Genomic DNA, 24,552 nt, shown 5'->3' on the forward strand with positions numbered 1-24,552 from the left:
GAAGTATAAGTAGAAAGGTATTTTGCAGCACAACTGAAACATTGTGGAAACCTGGAAAGCAACATAAATATTTAACAATAGGGGAATGAATATGTTTTTTTTAAAATTTTTTAACGTTTATTTATTTTTGAGACAGAGAGAGACAGAGCATGAACAGGGAAGGGTCAGAGAGAGAGGGAGACACAGAATCTGAAGCAGGCTCCAGGCTCTGAGCTGTCAGCACAGAGCCCGACGTGGGGCTCGAACTCACGGACCGCGAGATCATGACCTGAGCTGAAGTCGGACACTTAACCAACTGAGCCACCCAGGCACCCCTGAATATGTTTTTTAAGGCATGTTAATTCTATGTTATTTCATTTATCAGTAAAAATGATGAACATAAAAATTTTAGCATTTGGTAAATTACCTACAAATATGAAAAAAAAGTAAGGATTGTACACACTTGAATTATAATTTTGTATATAGAACCTCCATTTCCACATTGGAAAGAATTATTAATAGAAAATAATGGTTATCATTTTTTAAAAATTAGCATCTCATTTACACACTTTAATGTAAAAAAGTGCTATGCAAATTAAAGTTATAACTAATTTAGCAAGTAATTACCCACTAACCTCTCATATTTGAAACATATTTGGGAACCAGAAAATAGGCAAGTACATTTCTAAGGAGCCAAAAAACAAAAACCAAAAAATATTGGAGCGCGGATGCTCTTGAAGTTCACACATTTTATTTATAGAGAAACACTTCCAACTTTTCCTGAAAGCATTCTAATGAGCCTGATTCCTATACCAGTGCAGATTTGAAGAGATAATCAGAAGCCAGGGAACAAATGTCAGGAAATTAATGATAATAATAAGAGCCACACAGTATTTCATGCTATTGATAAAATGCATTCACATGCAGTTCATTTGATTTATACAAAAACTTTGAGATACTATTTTTTCATTGTGTCTGTCTTATAGACGAGCACATGTCTGTCCATGAGCACATGACTTAAGCTCAGGTGTCCTAAACTGAAATTCCTAATTCTCTTTTCTTCACTGCATCCTCTGTCCTGCAATCGTGTGAAGTGACATCTGATCATCTGCCACCTTGGAATGTCAGCATAGCAGCTTCCTCATCACTCAGATTGAAGTAAGTCTCCTGATTTATCTGCTTTGTGACAATTTTAAGCTTCAGCATCTTCATTTGTAAAATGGGGAAAGCACTTACAAGGTTTGTATGATGACTAAATGAGAAGAGCCAGGTGAAGTGCTTGGTAGAGTGTCCAGCTAGTGGTATGGAAAATTTTAAATGCCCACAGTAAGCATGTACTTAAAGTTAGGACACAGTACGGAATTAACTGAATAGACAGATTACTGTGTATCCATTTTGGGATTTGGCATTATTTTAAGGTGAAATATCTTCAAGGGTCATACAATTGTATAGATGTTGGTTTCTCTTCTTTTGGAACATGCCCGTGCTTCTGAATCTTCACACTTCTCTTGGCCTTCATGGTATTCATTCTAATCATGGAATTAAAAAAATTAGGAACACTGAGCTTTTTCATATACAGGTGCCAATTTTCATTCCAGAACATCTTAATGAATGGAAATATGTAGAATTCTACTTGGTGCTGCTTTATTTCATGGGTTGTAGAAAGAAGGCAAGGTCCTGAATAAATGGACATTAAAAGCTTCCACCATAAGCAAAGACTTCCGTGATCTATGGAAACCTGATTCAAATGATACTCCTTTGAAGTGAGCTTGAGGCATCATGTTATCCTTTCTCATGTTGTCTTTTGGCTTTATGAGGTACTTAATATTTTCTGAAGTCCTTTGGCCAAATGAATCGATATTTTCTAGATTCATTTGAACCCATGAAAGGACTGGTCGGGGAAACAGTTTTGGTGCTGGTAATTTTTCAACACACACACACACACACACACACACACACACACCCCACATAGCACTGGCATTTATATTCTTAAATGCATTGCATTGCATTTTTGGCATGCCTTTGTTTTAGTAAGTGAAACTTTGCACCCAGGAAAATAGGTTTGATTGTACAAAAAGGTAATGGAATCCACACTTCCTTGGATGATATATATGAACTTAACTCTTTGGTATCTCCCCCAACTTGCTTATGATACCAAATAAATGTGCAATAACAGGTGGCAGACTTTCCTACCTCTAGTACACCAGGTACTAGCTGTATTTCCCAACATTTTACTTGCTTTCTAGCAAGTATAGACATATCACATACATGGACTGATGCATAAAAAATTGGTAGGGGTTACTAGAGGTTTTCAGCTTTGGTTCTTCACACCCTCCACCCCTGGTCTGCAAGAGGATAAAAGTGATTCATAACAAAAACAAAATAGTAGAATGACAGCAAAACAAAAATCCCCACCCACAAACAAGACAAAGAATCACCTGCTAGAAGCTGCTGGAAGCAGGACCTACAAATGTAGACAATCTCTCTAAAATGCCAATCCTGGGGCGCCTGGGTGGCTCAGTCGGTTAAGCGGCCGACTTTGGCTCAGGTCATGATCTCGCGGTCCGTGAGTTCAAGCCCCGCATCAGGCTCTTTGCTGACGGCTCAGAGCCTGGAGCCTGTTTCAGATTCTGTGTCTCCCTCTCTCTGACCCTCCCCCATTCATGCTCTGTCTCTCTCTGTCTCAAAAATAAATAAACGTTAAAAAAATTTTTTTTTAAATAAAATGCCAATCCTAAGAAATCAATCAATCAATCAATCAATCAATAAATAAAAAATAAATAAAATGCCAATCCTTATACACATATGAGCTTATGTCTGTGGCCAAATAGACTCAGCCACAGCCGGGAACTAATCTTAGGTTGAAATGTTCTAGTACATATTTCTTTGTGTTAAGATGACATAAGTGTCCATCTTAACACAAATGGGAGGTGATGAGAAGTGTTTCTGGTGATTTTGGAAAATTCATAAAGAGAAAGTTAACCCTAGTGGTGCACAGAGTGACGTGAATTGGTCAATCATCAGCCCCAGGACCTAACATCTGAGTAGGAAAGAAGTCTCAAATTTTGAGTGGAGTAACCTTTCTGAACTTCTGCATTGTATACCATAAAAACTCAGCACCACCAAAACTCTGAAAAGTGTAGGGCTTCAGTATATATGCAAACGGTTGTTACTTAACTCAAAAGTCTTTGAAAGCATCTCTGCATTGCAATTGAGTGCAATAGGGAGGCACAGATCACTTTATTCTCAATTAGATTCAATCACCACATATCTATACATTTGGATTGCGTGGGCTGTTTCCCTTTAAGAATTGCATATAATAAATTATATTTAATATTATGCACTTGTCTTTTACTTGTTACAACAAAATTTGCTAAAGCATTTGCTGGAAATAAGGTTGAAGATTTTCTCTACTATCTAATTTAGTTGTGCTTATATAAAATTACCTGTGAGTAACTCTTTTAGAAATAATTTATAGAAAAATCTTGGTTTCCCTTTAAGAACTGTAATTATTTCCCCCTTTCTAGAAATAAGAAAAATAATTGGTTCTAATTACCCCTTTCACTGTCTTTACCAGAAGGCTCAGTACTGATTTAGAGATTCAGGTAAAGCAAGCATACTGACATTATTATTATTATTTTTTTTGCCTTTTCAAAAAAATGTTTATTTTGAGAGAGAGAGACAGAGAGACAGAGACAGAGAGAGACAGAGAGACAGAGTGTGAGCAGGGTAGGGGCAGAGAGACAGGGAGACACAGAATCCTAAGCAGGCTCCAGGCTCTACGCTGTCAGCACAGAGCCCAATGTGTGGCTGGAACTGGGAGATGGTGACCTGAATTGAAGTCCGACCCATAACCAACTGAGCCATCCAGGGACCCTGCCTTTTTTGTTTTAATTTCATGATTTTGCGTTTGACATCCATTTATATCCCACTGTTGCATTTCATGGTTTTTGCTTGCCAGTTGTCTCAAATCCTTTGTGTGAAAAAATAGATAAAAATTCGATCATCCAATCAATGAATCAATGAATCAATCCCAACATGTTCTGTGTATTCTGTTTGAATTTAGAGAGAAGTGTGCAAATGACACATTATGCATTTATCTAAATTTATTACATTTGATAAGGGAAACACTCACCCCGAATGCAAACAAAGAACTTCTAGATGTTAGACTCTTATAAATGAGAGCACTTCAGAGGTCATCTATTTATAATTTCACTCTCTTAGCTTTTGCATTCTTGTTGAGGCCATATTTTCTAAAGATTTTTAATAGTGTTTTTATTTATTTATTTTTATTATGTTTTTATTTTTAAGTCCATTATAATTAACACACAGTGTTGTATTAGTTTCAGGTGTACAACATAGTGATTCAATAATCCCACACATCACCCAGTACTCATCGCAAGTGCACTCCCTAATCCCCATCACCTATTAACCCATCCTCTCCCCCCACCCCTCTGGTCACCATCAGTTTCTTCTCTATAGTTAATAATCTGTTTCTTGGTTTGTTTCTGAAGATTTTTTAATGCTTAGTGTATAATTCTTCCATGTAAAAACTCTGTGATAACCAAACATTTTAAAAATACACTCATTTAAATTAAGGCGAAATGCTCAATACCGATAATGCACATTGCAGCACATTGGATACTTTTAACTAAAAGAGAAAGTATCTTGATAGCTTTTTATTTTTCTCATAATTTATATATTTATAAAAATATCCTAAAGTTCATTCCAACCACCTGTTTCTAAATTACTTCTATGCATCTGAATGCTGTAGGTAAGAGTTACCTGCTATTTAAAAACAGCGTCTAATTTGTGTCTTTGTAAACTTTTCTAAGATCTGGAAAAAGAAAAGGTAAAGCAATTTATTTTATCATTATTTACATTTTGTCCTGAGCTTAAAATGTAGTATATTTTAAAAATTTAGAAACTTGGTAAATAGTTAATCCCAAACGCAGGGGCCTGTATACCTTTAGCTGTAAAGAATAACGGAAGCTGTAGAGAATACAGTCAGTTAACTACATCCCACCCCCCTAACACCCTGTCAACTTGCAGATAATATGGAAAGATTGTTTAGCAGCTCTGGACAAATTAACTGAGGAATTGGGAACATCTGAATCATAAAAGGAGCTGCCAATGAAAATAAAACCGCTAGTTCTGGCTGGTTCTGTGTAGGAATGGGCAGTCATCACAGCTGGGGTTGCTGGACTGTACTGAGAGAAGAAGCTTCTGTAAGTTGTTGGGGTAGAATCCTGCCCTTGGAATCATCCACTTTCTGGATTCAGTGAGCCTCTTCCCAGGCACTGTTTTGTGGAAACACTTCCTTCTAAAGGTCATGTGTAGATGGTTGTGACATTCCCTTTCCCTGATAAGGAAAGGGAAAAAAGTTTCACTTACTTATTTTGGGTAAACTAAAAGCACTCCTTCTGTGGGGGAGAGTGTCTGTGGATACTTAGAGAAGTTATCTTTAGATGTGAGAAACTTAGTCCAATGTGCTGCTGTGACAAGATACCACAGACTGGATAGTTTGTGTACAACAGAGATTCATTTCTCATGGTTCTGGAGGCTGGAAGTCCAAGAACAGCCTGGTGGTTAGGTGAGGACCCTCTTCTGGGTGGCAGATTTCCCCTTGTATCTTTACATGGTGGAAGAGTCTAAGGAGCCCTGTGAGGTCTCTTTTATAAGGGCACCCATCCCATTCATGAGACCTCCACCCTCATGACCGAATCACCTCCCAAAAGTTCCTCCTACTAATAACATCACCTTTGGGGGTGAGGATTTCAACATATGAATCTGGGGGATGAGGATACACAAACATTCAACCTTAGCAACCCCTCTGCAAAACGTCCTTCTGTTTCTCCATTTAAATGTATACCAGTACCAAAAATAGCCTGAGCGATACCCACATATGGAGGACCATGGGCATCAATTTCTTCATGAGCAAATGTCTGCCGCATTTCCTCTGAGGACTGTAGTCTTGGAATGACAGCTTGTGTTTGCTCTTTTCTTTCTCTTATGTTTGCGCTTTGTTAGTATCACTTCAGCACATCACATGTTCAGTTAGCCAATTAGTGTAAAACTGCCTTATTGTCATATGAGCAAGTGTTTGGATATAGATAAGATATACATACATATATAGGCTTTTTATTTTCAAAATAACATCAATCCGAGCTCACTCAAAAGTTGATATTCCAATCAGACTTGATCAATTGTCAGGTGAAATAATACCACTTCCTGGAGCATGGCAAGTGAACCCCATAATTCTTTTGTAAGAACTAGGAGTGAATGTTTGTATCCTTATGCTCAGGCATTGAAGAATCAGGAACATTTCTTTTTCCCATTTTTTTCCCTGGTTAATTCCATTAACCTATACATAACTCTTTGCATAACTTGTCAAGGTTGGAGACTGTTTGGCCCAGGTCAGAAAAGCTCAACTCACAGGGCACTTACTTGTTGGGTGAGCACTGGATGTTGTATGTAAGCCAATTTGACAATAAATTACAAAGAAAGAAAGAAAGAAAGAAAGAAAGAAAGAAAGAAAGAAAGAAAGAAAGAAAGAAAGAAAGAAAGAAAAAGAAAATCTCAACTCAGCCAATCCAGAGCATATAAAATTGTAGCCTCACTTGGGCTCCAGCAGGGGTAAAGTGAGATGGAGACTCTGTTTTTACAGTATGATTGAGGGAAATTGCAAGATTATTATAAACTTTGTATTAATAACTTGAGTTTTTTAAGCTACAAACATAAGAATTAATATTTCCTTGTGCATAAGCTAAATTGAGATTACTTTGAGGATGATGCTCCTATTTAGGCACCAAAATTAAGAGATGAATGTAAGGACATTTTAAATTGGATTCAAGTTTATATTTCCTTGAAAACTAGTTTTGGCATGTTTTAATGTTTTTATTATAATAGATAAATTGACTCCGTACTTGTTAAGTAATTTTATATACCTTTGTCATCAGCTTGTCAACGAGAGTTTATGACAAATTCAATATGGAAACAGGTGGGTAGAGAAAAGTATGTATCAGGAAAAGTGTTTGGGTAGGAATGTAACAAAGAAAGATGATTCCAGAAAGAGTGGGTCCATCACGGGAGAGTTCCACTCTCCTGGGTCTATAAGAGATCTGGGATACAATTCTCTGTGTGAAACCAAGCACTCATGGAGCATCCCATGGCTTCAGGAAGCTGTGAGGTACTGGGAGTCTTTTATTGTTTTAGGCTAGGTTTTCTGGAAACAGACTCTCACATGAAGATCTGAAATATTGATCTGAAAGATCTGCAAGAAATATTGGAGTATGTGCTCAGGAACTGCACCAAAGGGGATGAGGGAAGCAAGATTGTGCAGAGGGAGAAGGTGATGCAGTTGTGACAGAAGTCTCAGGAGATGCCACAGGAAGCTCTGGAGCATGGCTAGTCTTTCAGGTTTGTCCCAAATTGAGGCAAGGGGACAGGGCCTTTGTTCCCTCTCCCCCTCCCTTCCCTTATCAACCAGACATTGAAAGAGAACTGCTCCGAAAGGGTGTGAATCTCGGTGACGTTTCTTACTTTAGACTGGGTCATGAGGTAACATTCCTCGTAGCTGGGTTCATGAGGTCTTTGTTCTGAAGGGGGATTAGGCAGCCTAACCACAGCATTCCCTGTGGTTACCGTGCTCTGTTGAATGCATAGCATGCAATTGTTATGTTATTATTGATTAGACCTAGCATTTATTGAGACGTCTTTATGTATTGGACACTGTGCTTAATACTTCATGAAGCTGGCCACTTTAAGCATGACCATGCTGTGAGGCAATATACAGCACTGGTTACAAATACAGGCTTTGCAGTATTTGCAAAGCTGCTTCCCAGCTGCACAGACCAGAACAAGATCCTTAGGTTCGTAGATGCTATCTCACAGGGTGTCTGGGAATGTTAAGTGAACTTAACTGTATAAAGCATTTAGAATGGTGCCTGTCATATAATTTATACTGAAGAAAGGTTACTTAGAACTATTGTCTAACCCATTTTACAGATGAAGAAGCTGAGGCTTGGAGAGTAAATGCTCAGGCACATGAGCTCAGGCAACTTGACTACTGCATCCATTCTCTTACCTTTATTGAACATTTTGTGTAATGAAGTACTAAGCATACTTGACAGGTAGAGGTCCAGGAAATCTAATAGATTATGTTCTCCATGCCTTCTGGATGAGAGGGTCAAACCAAGTGAAGGTTAACTTCACAAAATAATATGGGTTCTCCAGACATTGCAGAAAGATTCTAACTTTAAAGAGAACATAATCATTTATTTGTTTATTCACTCATTATTCAACAGTATTGTTTTGAGCTGGGCCATTGTTCCAGCTATTCTGCTGGATTCTCTGGTAAAGTCATTAGTAGGACAGTCATTGTCCCTGCCCTTGGGGACTTACAGTCAAATAAGAAAAGTGTGTTAAATATTATAAAACATAAATATAAACTATGTGGATATGAGAGAGAGAGAGAGCTTCAGATTTAGTTAATATTTAAGTACTTAGTACAGTTATGGCAAAAACTGCCACTCATATCATTATACCCTACACGAATCATTAATGACTATGCTATTTCCCCCAACCCTTGATGTAGCCTCACGGCATATAGTAGAAGCACATTACATGTGTTCAAAAGAAAAAAAAAAGTAAAAATTTAGTAGTACAGGTGAGCCATTGCATTCAATGGCTATATGCCTGGAGAGAGCATGAAATGGGAAGCATTACTTTGCTATTCAGTCAGCTGGCTTCAGTTTCCATTTACTTCTTATAATATGAACACTTTATTGAGCTGGGCATGATTCTTATGTTAAAGACACTTACTTTTCAAAAACATGGCCTCTAAACATAAACTAACTATTTCATCTGTGCTCAAATGAAGAAACAGCAATCTGTTCCAGTCCTGGAGGAAAAATTTCTGGTGTTGCATTTATGGGTCCCCATAGCAGTATAGAATACGTCCATGTATGGTACTTGATCTGTGATTAAAGGAACTTTTAGTGGTAGCTTTGATTATATGCAATTTTTGCCTTATATGCTGACGTTAGAACTTAACCCCTGAATAAGATGTGACTCTGTATAGCACTGTCTTTAAGCAAATGGACTCTGGAGTCTGGTGAATTTGGATTCAAAGCATGGTTTCCACATACCTAACTGTGTGATATTGGGGAATTCAATTAACTTCTCTATGCTTCATTTTCCTCCTCTGTAAAATGGGGATAACTCTATAATATAGAATTGTTATGAGGAGTAAGTGAAAACATCTGAAACAGCACAATGTTTTATTGAGCAATAGTGGTCTATTAAGAAAAATCCTTGTCAAAGAGAGAGTTCTTGAGAGGCAGAGTTGGCACGACAGCGGAAAGTTATTTTGTGCTGATATGTTTAGCAGGAGCCAATGAAACATGGAAGAAAGTAGTGTATAAAGCAGTGATTAAGTTTAATTTTGGAGTTAGTGCTGAGCTTGAAACCCCACTTACTACACTTACAAGCATTGTAGCTTTGGGCAAGTTATTTGATTTCTCCAAGCTGTTCATCTGTAAAATGATGCAACTAATAATTCCTAACTCGCAGGGTTGTTGGAAGGATTAAATGAAATGATCCATATAATGCACTTAGCTGAGTTCTTGGCACATAGTATGCACTCCAAAGTGTTAGCTGTTATTATTACGGAAAATTTTTACACATATTAGCTTTTTAATCCCCACAGTTATTTATTGTACAAATGTAAGAAAGGAAGTTCAATGATTTGCCTAGGTGGGAAGTGGTGATACTTGTCTCAGTCACGGAGTTTTGACTCCAGTTACAGGGCCTTTTCCACAACCTGCTTCCCTCCTCCCACTCTCCCTGCCCCCCTCACACCTCGCTCTCCCCTCCCCAACAAAATATGGGCAAGATGCTGTTACAATGTATGCTGTTGATATAAATTTATAATAGCACACACCTGATGCTCAAAATTAATACTATCACTAAAATCACTCATGGAAATCTCTGCAAGGTTTCAATAACATACATATATGTCAAACTGTGAATGGTCACCATACCAGAATGAGTCTCCAGAAATAACTCAGAGGATATGTCAAACTTAAATATTCAGACAGAATTTTAAGAAGAAAATGAAAGATACCTTTCTGCAAATACAAAGCATAGACTAAAATCTGCAGGAGAAGGGCATGGAAGCAAACTCTTCATTGCAGTTGTCTTAGTTTAGGAAGAATTCTCCATGATTTCAACTTCATGGTTTAGGAAAGCAAATATAATCTCTTGCTGTCTCATTAATGTCATTTTTTTTTTGCTAGTTATAGAAGCCTCTTTACATTTTTAAAATCCATTTTAATGTTAAGATTATCAATGGGGAGCGGAGTTAATGTTGGATGTATGTTGGTTAGATACTATATAAAAGTGATTTATGTCTTTGACTGCAGTTTGACGAGCAGATCCTCAGTGTGATATGCTTGCTGCATATCATGTCTATGGCACAAAGCAACAATATACACATTCAAGATCATGGTGGTTTTAGTCTAGTTAACCTAGATCATAGTAATTGTTCATCTGGTTTCAGTGCTGAATCTTTTTGTCCTATGTGTGTGAGCCTGTCTAACATCCACTGACTCATAAAAGTGAGGCATATAGTTCAAGGAAGAGTGAAGTAATTGTCTCATTTCCTCTTTAATTTCTCCCTGTTCTCATTCCGACTCAATTCCTGTCCAGTTTCTGGGACTGGGCTGAGTCCTTTCCACTCTTCACATTGTGTCAGAGGAGCTCCTAACTTTCATGTCATTCTTAAAGATTTCGACATGGATGTTTTACTAGTGCTCCCTGCTTTGAATGCCCTCCAATAGGACACCCTATCCTAGTTGGCTTTTTGCTCCTGACACATGCACCTACCTGCACTTCAGGAAGAGAATTATAACCGAAATAGCCAGATGGCAGCATCAGGTAGCCTTCTCAGATGCCTCTTCCTCTCTTGGAAGATTTCATAATTATTGCTTACCACCTGATTCCCCACTCACATAATGAGAAATTCTCATTATGCATATGTAAATATATGTAAATATATATGTATAATGTAACTCTTGAATTGCTCTTCAAATCACCATTTTCCACACACATTCTATTCAACTGTACATGTGCAATGAGTTATTTGCACAATCTTCTTCTTGGAGCAACTACTATAGACCAGGCATTATTCCAAGCACTTTATATACATCAAATTCACATAATCCTCAATACAATCTATCAGGAGGGCACCTGGGTGGTTCAGTTGGTTAAGCGTCTGACTTCGGCTCAGGTCATGATCTCACGGTCCGTGAGTTCAAGCCCCGCATCGGGCTCTGTGCTGACAGCTCAGAGCCTGGAGCCCGTTTCAGATTCTGTGTCTCCCTCTCTCTCTGCCCCTCCCCTGTTCATGCTCAGTCTCTCTCTGTCTCAATAAATAAACATTAAAAAATAAATAAATAAACATTAAATTAATTAAACATTAAATAAATAAACATTAAAAAAATTTAAAAAAACCAATCTATCAGGTAGGTAAGATTTCTCCATTTTACAGATGAGATAACTAAGCTGTAGAGAAGTTAAGTAATTTGTCAAAGGTTACCGAAATACCATTAAGTAAAACTTACACAGGATTCTGAACTTTAGAATTTATGTTATTTCATGTTAGTACATTAAATCCACTCAATTAATAGTCATTAATTCTGTTTATCCACAAGTAGTTCTGGGTTAAAACATTCAGTAATAATGTGAGATATGTTTGTCCAGGGTTTCTCATTTCCCTATTAAAGTACCTTTCCCTCAAAGCTCAGCTCTTTGAATTGTCTTATCAGGAGAAAACAGTCCTAATAGAAGACATATAGTAACAAGTAATGGGATTTCGAAGACGTGCAAATGCCCCATAAACACATGAAAGGATACTCAGCCTCACTAGGAATCAGGAAAATACAGATACAAATAATAAGATATTTTCACCTAACACGTTGGCAAATTTTAATCACGATAATCACGGGGGTATAAGGGACTGGGAAGTCCCATTTCTGCTGTGCTGCTGGGTATATAAATTGGTATATAGCCTTTTTGGATGGTAGTTTGGCAGCATCTCATAAAGATTTAAATATGTGTAATCTTCAAGGTAGCAATCCCACTTTTAGGTATGTACCTTAGACAACTATTCAGATGTGGGTATGGTAAATAGAAGTATGTTTACCACAGCATTATTGGTAAGAACAAAATCCATCAATTGGTAATTAGTTGAATACGTGGTGGTGCTCACATTCATAGAACACCATGTCTGTGGCAATTCTGAAGAATCAGGTAGATATATATGTACTGACATTTGAAAAGCTCTAGGATATATTATTAGGCCAAAAAGAAACTTTTACAAAAATAAATAAAGTCACCAGTTAACCTAAAAAGGAAATGTAAAATTACATATCTCTACATGAACACGTGTGCCATATGCTTTGAAACCAAATACAGTAGCAGCTGTCTTGGAGAAAACATCTGCAAAGTGGAGACACTATTCTTTGAAGTTTTTATACCTACATACACAAAAACATTCATGGCTTTTTGTGTGTGTAAATTTTAAAAATAAAATAAATGTACAGTATGTCTTTGTAGAGAGAATTTGTGTCTTTCATGCTATCCTTCCCTGTTTTATTTGCTTTTTAAATGATGGCTACAGACGAGGGCTATTCTTTGATCTTTTTCTATATTCTCAGAAGAGGCTATTCTACCATCAAGGCAGATTAACGACAAAGGCTTCCTGGTGTCTGTACATCACTTTCAAGGCAGGTGGACTTAAATTATAGTGGGGTGGTACTACAACAAACCCTGCAATCCCAGGATTTAGAATGATCAAATTCTCAGTATTAGTCAAACATTATATGGAGTTATGAAATACAGTGTAGTATATTTTGAATTTTTGGAAAAGCAATACAATAGATATTCTACCATTAATTTGGGTAGTGGCCCCTGGGCTTATTATTTAATTGACTGGACTATTACCCTAAATGCTCCTGAATAAATTCAGTAGAGTTGTTTATTCATAGCACATCTTCCCAGTTGTGAAGATCCTGTTGTTGTAAAGAATTTTTTCTTTAAATTGGTATACAGGCAGGTACCCAATAAAGACATTCTTTGTACTTTTCAGAAGCAGTAATTTGACAACAAATACGTAGACAATGTATTCACATTATTTATCTGTATAAGCTTTAAAATAACCCAATGTGTTCAAACCCAGGGCATTTACAGTATTTGTTTTCCTATCTATAGTCATTGAACTTTGTTTTCTTTCTCATTTAGATTGATAAGATTTGGCCCAACACCCAAGTCTCTGGGTGCACATGTTAACACGATTTGGAGGCAATAGAGTGCTTAGAAACCATGGTGATTTGTGCTGTTAATACAGATTTTTAAAGTAATAACAACTCTTGAACTTAAGTTCCACTCTGGCAAAAGCTTGATTAAAAAGAAAGCATTTGCAGCTTGAAAATCAACTTATTATTTGTGCTCTAAGGATAATGAAAAGAAGCACTCAGCATAACCAACCAATAATCTTCCAGATTTAATGGAATGCAATGAGAGTGAACAACAGTTATGAAGTGCATCACATTCCTAGAAATTTAAACACAACAGTCATTGTTCTCCCCAAACTATACCTTGTTTGATCATTTCCTCTATGTTATTGTTCCTATCATATATTAACAGGATCATTTTCAAAGACAATCAAGGGAATAAAAATGATTTTGAAGCCCCCACTAGGAGACACCTAATTTTAGCCCTGATTCAATTATAATGTGAGTCAAATAATTTGCTCTTTGTACATAATTTCTGTTGCAGCTTTTAAAACACAACGTGAAAAACCTCTAAGTGCTTGGCTTGGTTCTTCATTATAGTGGCATATTTTTAGCCCAGAGACAATTAAAATTAAAGAAATAATGGCAGCTAACATTTATTGAGTGCTTACTACATGCCTATTACTTTCACTGATGGAATATGTATGTATATATACTAATATAATATAATATAATATAATATAATAATTATATGTATACATACACATAGCAACTGACTTTTTGGTACTGGCCTCTCTAACTTGACAAAGACTTTCTTCCTGAGAATTCTTCCTCTCAGTTTCAGACTAAATTATATCTTTTTCCTGGATGGGTCCCAGATCCTCCAGCAAACACTCCGGTTATCTACCGGGAGGCATGATGATAACAATTATACATGGTCACTGCCTTGTGAATACTTACTTAGATGCTGCATATTAAGTAGGACATAGAAAGCTATTGCATGCTTATCACTGCTTATAGGCATAGATTTTTAGTTGTTTGTCTTTCTTGTTAGACAATAAACTTCTTGAGTTCAGAGACCATTCTATGTTGCCCAGTGTTGCATATCAGATTCCTAGCATAGTGCTTGGCTCAAAAAATATTTATTGAATTAATGGTCTAGTGGAAGAAATAGAGATATAAACATAATAATAAATGGTACAGGAACAAGAAGGAGAGATGATGCTGAAAGATGATGTTTGAAGACCACAGTATTATCCTTCTCTCTGAAATATGATAGCAATATGGTGGAATTCTGTTGTTATATCTTAAATTTGATGATGGTAATAGTATTTAGGGTATAATAATACCTGAATCATAATATGTGGCTTTTAACTTTTTTAGGTGATTTCAGGACCCACGTCTCATATTATAATCATAATTTTTCGGAAGGAAGTAAAGGGGGCCTTGCCCTCATTTGTAAATGAGGAAATTGAGGGAGCAATGTTCTTTCATTTTTATTTTATTTTTTTCCAAGCTTTATTTAGATACACTTGACATCTATAACATTATGTAAGTTTAAGATGTACAATATGTTGATTTAATAGACTTATATATTGTGAAATGATTACTACAGTAGGAAGAGGTAATGCCTTTCCACCTCACATAATTACCATTTCTTTTTTTGTGGTGAGAAAGTTTAAGATCTACTCTGTCAGGTACTTTTGAGTATATAACACAGTATTGTTAATTATCGTTTCCATGCAGCACATTATATTTCCAGAACTTATTCATCTTAACTGGAAGTTTATGCCTTTTGACCAACATCTTCCTCGCACTCCCCAACCCCTCATAGTTACCATTCTCTTCTGTCTCAGCTTGGCTTTTTTACATTCCACATATAAGCAAGATCATATAACATTTGTTTTTCTCTGACTGATTTCACTTAGCATAATGCCCTCAATGTCTATCCATGTTGTCCTAAATGGAAGGATTTTTTTCTCCTCATGACTGAATAGTATTCTATTGTGTGTGTGTATATACACAGTGGTATCTCTATGTGTCTATCTATCTATCTATCTATCTATCTATCTATCATCTATCTATCACATTTCCTTTATCCATTCATCTGTAGAGAGACACTTAAGTCATTTGTCTATCTTGGCTATTGTGAATAATGCTTCAGTGGAACAAGAAGTGGAACATGAAGTGCGCATATCTCTTTGAGATCCTGATTTCATTTCCTTTGGATATATGCAGAAAATTGGGATAGCTGAATGATATGGTAGCTCCATTTTTAATTTTTTGAGGAATATGGTTATACCAATTAACATTCCCACCAATAGTCCTTTTTCTCCACATCCTTGCCAACGTTTGTAATCTCCTGTATTTTTGATGATAGCCATTCTAACAGTTGTGAGGTGATATCCTTTAACCCTTATCAGATATATAATTTGCACATATTTATTCCCAATCCATAGGTTGCCTTTTCATTTTGTTGATTGTTTCCTTTGCTGTGGGGAAGCTTCTTAGTTTGATGCACTCTAACATATTTAGTTTTTGCTTTTATTGCTTGCACTTTGGGTGCCATATTTTAAAAATCATTGCCAACACCATTGCCAAGCAGTTTTTTTCTCTATGTTTTCTTCTAGGAGTTTTATGGTTTCAGGACCTATGTTTAAGTCCTTATTCCATTTTTAGTTCATTTTTGGGAGTGAAGTATGATAGGGGTACAATTTCAATCTTCTGCATGTGATTATCCAGTTTCCTCAATGTTAGTTATTAAAGAAACTATCCTTTTTCCATTGAGTATTCTTGGCTTCCTTGTTAAATATTATTTGATTTTACATCGGAAGGTTTATTTCTGGGCTCCTGATTTGGTTCCATTAGCCTGTGTCTATTTTTATGCCAGTACCATACTGTTTTAATTACCATAGCTTTGTAGTATAGTTTGAAATCACGAAGGGCAGCAATATTTTTGACATCAGATTCCATGCTTTTTGGACATAGCTGATGGGATTAAAGGATGATACTGATCCAAGTTCAAGTAATCAATAAGCTGGTCTGATGCAAAAAGACAAATTGAGCCTATCAGATTCTATCTCTAGAGAATACTGAGAAAACATGGCAGAATCACACAGAACAAAATTTACAAGGGAGAACCTATGGGTAATAGACACAATGGCACAGCTGGTAAAGAAGCTGGGAGATAAAAGCATGGAGAGAGTAGCCATGTTATATAAATGGATGAGCTTTTGAGGGGAGAGGCATAATGTTCCTAGAGCTGCCATGAACTGAACACAAGTCTCTAGTTTCTTTGGTTCCTGAGACCTAGATGTCCACATTTTAAAAGCCACTCCTATTGCCTGCAGGAACTTGGATGAATTGCTGTTCTTTTTTTATTTTATTTTATTTTATTTTATTAAAAAAATTTTTTTTTAACGTTTATTTATTTTTGAAACAGAGAGAGACAGAGCATGAACAGGGGAGGGGCAGAGAGAGAGGGAGACACAGAATCTGAAACAGGCTGCAGGCTCTGAGCGGTCAGCACAGAGCCCAACGCGGGGCTCGAACTCACAGGCCGTGAGATCATGACCTGAGCCGAGGTCGGACGCTTAACCAACCAAGCCACCCAGGCGCCCCAGAACTGCTGTTCTTTATAACCCTAGAGTGTAGTACAATACAGTGCTTAAGCATGGTGCAGAGGTTTGATGGTCAGCTCAGAGGCACTACCAGTGCCAGGCTGACCTCAGGCCCAGCAGAACCAGAAACACTGATGGAAGTCCTCAGTATAGGACTCAGGCAAAGAATAAAATGGCAGGTGACTCATTACTCAAATTGAGATATAGGGTTGAACTTGTGACCATGGGTATGCCAGCAGTGAGATCATATTACCTGTCAGTGGACCAGCGAGTCTCTGTTCTGGGGCATCCTTTTTCTTCCAAGCCAGGAACAACAGTGGCTTCTGAACCTAGGGCAATACTGAGATGGTTGCAGGAATTGACATGGATCCAGTTGTTATCTCTCCTGTCTCACTTCATCCTCTGCCCTGACTCATTATACTTTCTAGCCATATTGGCCTTTTTCAGCAAGTTTTGCTCAATTTTTCCCCCAAAGATCTTATTTTCTCCTCATTACTAGTGTCTACTCATTTTTTAGGTACTGGGTTAATATTCCCTTCCTCTGAATGCCTTCCTTTACTAATAATTCCCCAATACACCACATCACTACTTTATCTTAGAGCCCTTAACAAAATTTGTAATCTTTACTTGCATTTTTATATGTTAAATGTATGTTTTCCCTCTAGACGTTACATTTCACAAAAGTAGGGCCTATGTTTGCCATAGTAATGTATGTATCCTTAACACCTAACCTTACTGGCACAGAATTAATCTTTAATAATATCTGATGAATGAATAAATAAATATGTGGGAATTAAAGTGATATAGGAATAGCTGAACAGTCCATTATTGAATCACTTATTTATTTTCGTTCAATACAAGATCATTATGGTCACCTAATGAAAATGTTATTCTTGGGGCGCCTGGGTGGCGCAGTCGGTTAAGCGTCCGACTTCAGCCAGGTCACGATCTCGCGGTCTGTGAGTTCGAGCCCCGCGTCAGGCTCTGGGCTGATGGCTCGGAGCCTGGAGCCTGTTTCCGATTCTGTGTCTCCCTCTCTCTCTGCCCCTCCCCTGTTCATGCTCTGTCTCTCTCTGTCCCAAAAATAAATAAAAAGCGTTGAAAAAAAAAAAATTAAAAAAAAAAAATAAAAAAAAAAAGAAAATGTTATTCTTACTACAAAACTGTATTGCATTTTTAGTGATTTTAGTCTCTCTGAATACCTTTTTTAAAGCTCATAATCAAAGTAATGTCTTTTCTTGGGTGAATTTTCTTGGTGACTGACATCTACTGCATGATTCTATTAATGACTTAAAAGTTGCGTTTTAAATAATTTTTCCAAAAAGCTTCCTATAACATACAATGTCATTTGTAAATAATGTCACCCTTTCCTTGAAAAATTCTACATTTCCCGATTTTTGTTGGAGACGGAGTATCATGAGCAGGAGTGACTCAGAAGTTTTTCTTCTTTTAGAATGTGCATTTAATTCTGATAGTCTAGTTTATGCTGGCCCTGTAGAATTCAGCATGTCAAGAACAATTTTATCTGTTTTTCATATCAGATTCTATAGCAAATTCACAGTTGGATCTAGCAGAAGGGAAGACAGGGATGTCAAAGAAACAGATGTTGGCATTGTAAAAAGCAGATGCTCTATGCTTAATTTTACATGCCAAAAAAATTCTATTATTAAAATTCAACATCTGTCTTTTTAGAGGAGTTACTCACTCTCAACCAGGTTGAAACTAAGCCCTAATATTTAATTACAGGAATTTTTTTTTCCATTCAGAATGTTATACATTTGAAAATCAAGTCAATAAACCACATGCAAACTTCTCCCAAATATTAGAAGGCCTTTGTAGCGAAGTATGTAAGTAGCTTCAGACGTGAACATTTTCTTATACGAATTGCATCTAATTTCTGTCTCCTGAACACTCCCTGCTCCCTTGAAGAACCTGGCAATGACAGGGATGCTAGTATGAGACTACCCATTAGAAGGAAGCATGAAAAGGCAGCTTTGGTTTTTGAGGAACTGAAGTCTGAGCCCAGGAGTGTTCCTGGGGAGACTTTTGATCAGTAATGAAGGAAGACCTATCTAAGCTTGTGCTTTGAAATCCTGCATCCTTGATAAGGTCAAAGATACAGAGCTAGCTGCCCTAGGAACCTAATTAAAGCCCTGCCTATCTGAGAGAAATTAAACATTGGCAGGAAGGAATGTACCAGCAGCTGTCAGGAAGCCATTTCTTCAAGGACAGCCGCACCTTGACAGCACTTTAAAAGTGTTTTCCTCATCTGCTCTGTGAACTCCTAAAAAATCAGTCCTTTCATCTCTGATTTGACAGCTGGCCCTGAACAACTTAGTGAGCTGGGGCTGCTTTTTCCATGTAGGGAACTATGTTCATGCAAAGGCCTTCTCATTTGTGGCAACTCAAAGTTGCATGATTGGACAACGAGGCAACGGATGGCCCATTCATTAGGAGAAAGGTGAAGGGGGAGCATCATGTTAATCAAGAAACCTGTGTTTCCACTGCAGTGCATGTTTAAACAGACTTTTAGAGCTTCAGTGCAGCTTTTCACTTGTTTTTTATGGGAGAGGGTTGCAGAGGTTTAACCTCACCTAAACTAGCTGGCAGAAGGGTACTTGGGCACTCAGCATGTGTTGATTTGTTTTCAGACAGCCTGAAGGCTTAGAGGAAAGGGTGTAATTCCTTCTAAGTTTCCATAATATTTCCCAATGTGGCTTCTTGCGAGTCCACTGTGACTCCCATCAGGGAACTTCAGGAGGAAATTGCTTGTCATCTGTGGGTTCAGTATCTAGATATCGGTGCCTGTAAGAAGTATTAGAGTTTGACAGTAGCTTGAGGATGAGAAACCCCCAAGGGAGTATTCTGAGGACAAAAGAGAGAAATCAAAAACTTGTTAGGTAAGTCAGAGAAAAATATATTTCTTCTACCAGAAACCGTCAAACGTACACTTCACTTCTTGCTGAAATGAAGACTGAATTTGAGAGTTGAGCAGCATGAACTTTATAAATATGCAAGATAGTGATGTACTTGAAAGAAATCCACAGGGTAATGATTATAGTGGGGAGACTTCTCTCTCAAGACTATTGGGAAAGTTTAAGAAGACATCGGTAGCTGTCCAGGGTAGTGTCTATTACATAGCATTGAGATCAGCATTGGAGGCAACAAACAAAAACCAAACATAAAAACATTTATTATATATAGCCATTTCTTTTAGCACTTGATATTTTAAAGCTCTCCTTTTAACTTGTATGTACTGAATTTTAGGATAAATTTGCTCTAGCATGTTGGCTTTATATAGAAATGACTGTGACCTCTTTAAAAGTGCAACTGATTCTTTCATCCAGCTTCAACATGGGAAGCTGGAGTAAATTGAGACAGAGTGACAGTAGCAACATTTTCTCTAGTATATAAAGAAAAACAACACAGACACCAGAAACATACATTATTCTCTGATCCTTCCAAAGGACTGTGGGCCTTAACAATGTGCTCTGATTCCCTCGGAAGCAATGGGATTTCTGGAGGAAAAAGTACTCAGATCTTCCTGGGTAAATGACAAGAGGTTTCACAGAGGTGCCAATATTTTGGCTGAGATCTAAAGGATGAGAAAAGTGTGCTGAAGTTGTAAAATAGAGATGTGTGGGCAAGCGTGGTATGCTCAGGAACCTACAAATTCTGCTCCTCCCTTTGTTCCCTATAATTCACTCCTTACCCAGCACCCAAAGTGCCCCTTTTAAAACAAAAATCTGTTATATCACTCCCTTGCTGGTACCCTCTTTTGGCTTTACAATGCCAAATCTCTTATTTGTCCCAGTAGACTCTATCCCTGCCTGAGGCTCTTCAAAGACATCAGCCTTCTTTCTGTTTCTTGAACCTGCTGACCTCCTTTCCCCTCAGTCTTTGTCTTTGTTCCCTCTCCTAGAAAATTCTCTCCAAATGCTCAAAAGTTGACTTCTTATTATTCAGGCCTTTCCTGCCCACCTTTCCAATCTAGTTACTCTGTAACAGTTTCTGATTTATCTTATTCATAGCATTTATCTCTCTTTGAGTATATTAATTTTGCCACTTACTATCTCAATAAAGAAATATAATAAGCACCATGAGAATAGGGACATGATCTGGCTTCATTAAATTTCTTGTTAAGACAGAATTTTCACACGTGGGTAGGTGCTCCACAAATGCTTAGTGAATGGCTAAGTAAAGAATGAAGAAATGGGTATTTTCGTAAAGTTGAAAAATAGTGGGAGTTTCAGAAAATAAAGCTGAGAGGTAGATAGACACTGGATAATTAGGGAAGTATGCTGTGTTAGGAACTTTGAACTTTATTCTGAAAAAGACAGAATAAAGAAAAAGAAGGGTTGGATAATTTTGAGGATAGCAAGTCGGTTATAGCTGGAGGAGAAGGAGAAGGGAAAGAGCAGAAGGGGATGAAAGAAGTGTATTCATTTCCCAGGGCTGCCATACCAAAGTACCACCAAGTTGTTTTAAGGGTGGCTTAAAACAACATAAATGTATTCTCTCATGGTTCTGGAGACTAGAAGTCTGAAATATAAGGGCTGGCCGGTTGATTCCTTCTGGAGCTTCTGTTTTATGCCTCTCTCCTAACTTCTGGTGGTTGCCAGCAATTCTTGACATTTCTTGGTTTGTAGACGTACCACTCCAGTCTCTGCCTCCCATGCCTTTCTCTCTTCCCTTCCCACCCCTTTTGTGTCTCTATCTCTGTTTCTCTTCCTGAGGACATCAGTCATTGATTAGGGCTCACCCTAATCCAGTATGACCTTCTCCTAACTATGTCTCCTAACTATGTCCTAACTATGGAAATAAAAGACTTTATTTCCAAATAAGGTCAGATTCTGAGGTTCCAGGTAGACAATGAATTTTGGGGGAATACTATACAACCCAATATAGGAAATAACAAGGAACAAAATAATGCAGGTCTCTGTGACATATTTGGCTTTTACTCTGAGGGAGATGGGAAGCCATAGGAGGGTTTTGAGCCAAGAAGTGATATGATCCAAATTAGCTTTTAAAAGGATTGGTTTGGATGCTGCCTTTAGAATGGACTGTAGGGGGCAGGGGTGGGAAGAGGGGGACTAGCTGGAAAACCATGTCCTCCTATTATTACTAAAATAATTCAGATGCCAGAAGATGATGTTTTGGATTTGAGTTGGACCAAAGGAATGGAAAGTGATTATATTCTGGACGTTTTGAAGTTGTAAAGACAACAGGATATTCCAATGGATTGGAGGTGACATGGGAGCAATAGGAGTAAAGATTACTCAAAATGTTTGACCACAGTCACTGAGGAAAGAAGTTGCCATCAACCAAAATGAGAAAGGCTGTGGGCAGGACAGGTTTACAGGAAATATTGGATTATCCATTTTTGATATAATTTCAGATGCCAATTAGATATAGAAGTGAATATGTCATACAGTAACTGGCTACGTAAGTCTCAGTGCAATGAAGATGACTTGGATGGAGACATGAGAGTAAGAGTCATGAATACACAGATGGTATTTAAATCCGTAGGATTGGATGAGTGCCAATAGAAAAAATGGGGAGAGAAAAGAGGCTCAAAAACCGAATCTTAGGCCACTGCACCAAGATCAGAGATTGGAAAGAAAGTGAGAAGGAGCAGCTCATAAGAGAATATGAAAATCAGGTGAGTGAAGTGTCCTATTACCCAAATGAAGAAAATGTTTGAAGGAGGAGGGAGAGATCAACTCTGTCAAATGTGAAGAGGAACATAAGGGAGACCAAACATTGAACACTGAATTTAGTAATGGGGAAGTTACTAGTGATCTTAATAAAAGCCCCTTTAGTGGGTGGTGGAGGTGAATGCCAGACAGGAAAGCCATGAAAAAACAGGAGGAAAGGAATTGAATAAAATGGAGAATTTGGTGTGAAGTTTTGCAGTAGAGCAATGGTTATCAATTGGGGCAATTCTCCTGAGGGGAAATTTGGTAATGTCTGGAGATATTTTTAATTGCCAGAACTGGGGCCATGGGTACTACTGGCAACTGGGTGATAGAGGACAAGAGTTCTTCTAACATTTTACAATATACAGGACAGCCTTCACCAATGCATCCAGACTATTCTCCACCCTTCCTCACTAAAACTTGGCTTTGGAACTATTGCCATCTATCTCTAACACCCTCATCTCTTTTTTAAACATTTTTAAAAAATGTATTTATTTTGAAAGAGAGAGAGAATGTGAGTGGGGAGGAGCAGAGAGACAGGGAGAGAAGGAGAATCCCAAGCAGGCTCCACACTCTCAGCGTGGAGCTCGACATGGGGCTTGAACTCATGAGAACTGTGAGATCATGACCTGAGCTGAAATCAAGAGTCAGAAGCTTAACTGACTGAGCCACTCAGGCGCCCCATCTAACATCCACTATCTCTTTATGAGGCAGTCATCTAACATCCTCTAGATCATTATCCTTCGTTTTTAGAAAGTTTAACTCTTGGTTCACTGTCACTCTAACAATTCCCATTCTAAATGTTACTGATTTCAATACCCACATAGAAAATCCATCCAACATTCTTGGCCTCTCAGTTCCTTGAATTTCAACAATAGAAGAGAAATACTAATACTGTAAGGCAGGGTTCTCTACAAGCTAGGGGCCATGGGCCAAATCGAGTACACTGCCTCTTTCAAATGGCCTATGAGCTAAGAATAATTTTAATACTTTACAAGCATAAAAAAAGGCAGAATATTATTTTGTGATGTGAAAATTTCATGAAATTCAAATTTCGGCATCCATAAGTGAAGTTTTTTTGGAATACATCCAAGCCCATTTGTTTTTGGGTTGTCTATAGCTGCTTTAACACCACAGTGGCACAATTGAGTCATTGAGACAGGTACAGTATGGCCCCCACAGCCTAAAATATTTACTATTTGGTTTTTTGTGGAAAAAAAATTATAGACCGCAGCTGTAAAGCAACACCTTTTGGGTTTACTCAATACAGGGAGCTAAGGAGTAAAATTGCTAAGGAAGGAATAATAGTTCCTTTGTAATTCATGAGCATATGTGTTTATTTTTCCCAAGTTACTTCTTTTTTTAAATAATTTTTAAATTTGAGTATAGTTGACATGCACTGTTACATTGGTTTCAGGTGTACAACATAGTGATTTAACTTCTCTATATGTTTACTATGCTCACCATAAGTACAGTTACCATCTGTCACCATGCAGTGCTATTCCAATATCATTGAGTATATTCCCAATGCTGTGCCTTTTAGTACTGTGAGTTATTCATTCCATAACTGGAAGCCTGTATCTCCCACTCTCCTTTACCCATTTTGCCCATCCTTTCCACCCCCTCTTTCTGCTGGTAACCATCAGTTTGTTCTCTGGATTTATAGGTCTGGTTTTGCTTTTTGTTTGCTTATTCTTTGTTTTTCTTTCTTTTTTAATTCCACATATGAGTGAAATCATACAGTATTTGTCTTTCTCTGTCTGACTTGTTTCACTTAGCATAATACCCTCTTGGTCCACCTTTGTTGTTGCAAATGGCAAGATCTCATCCTTTTTTATGGCCCCACCATTATTTCTTGTTCAAACACACCTCAGATTCTCTTTGGCACTGATGATCAATATTTCCATGATACAAATCACATTATTTTTAATGCTCTGCCCTTCTTGGTATATGTTACTG

General features: G+C 37.6%; 1 long non-coding RNA gene across 2 annotated transcripts in view; it reads right to left on the bottom strand.

Annotated features, from left to right (window-relative positions):
* Nucleotides 1–613: 613 nt before the first annotated feature.
* Nucleotides 614–24,552, bottom strand: part of LOC122204794 — a 106,392-nt gene continuing 82,453 nt past the window's right edge. The window contains exons 3-4 of one of the 2 annotated variants that reach the window (XR_006195786.1): nt 17,148–17,223; nt 614–1,508 (exon numbers count right to left, since the gene is read on the bottom strand). This is a non-coding gene — a long non-coding RNA (uncharacterized LOC122204794). Of the gene's footprint in view, nt 1,509–17,147; nt 17,235–24,552 lie in introns of both variants that reach the window. The other variant, XR_006195785.1, reaches the window with a different exon arrangement.

This window comes from Panthera leo, chromosome D4, assembly GCF_018350215.1.
Source record: "Panthera leo isolate Ple1 chromosome D4, P.leo_Ple1_pat1.1, whole genome shotgun sequence".
Classification (NCBI taxonomy): Eukaryota; Metazoa; Chordata; class Mammalia; order Carnivora; family Felidae; genus Panthera; species Panthera leo.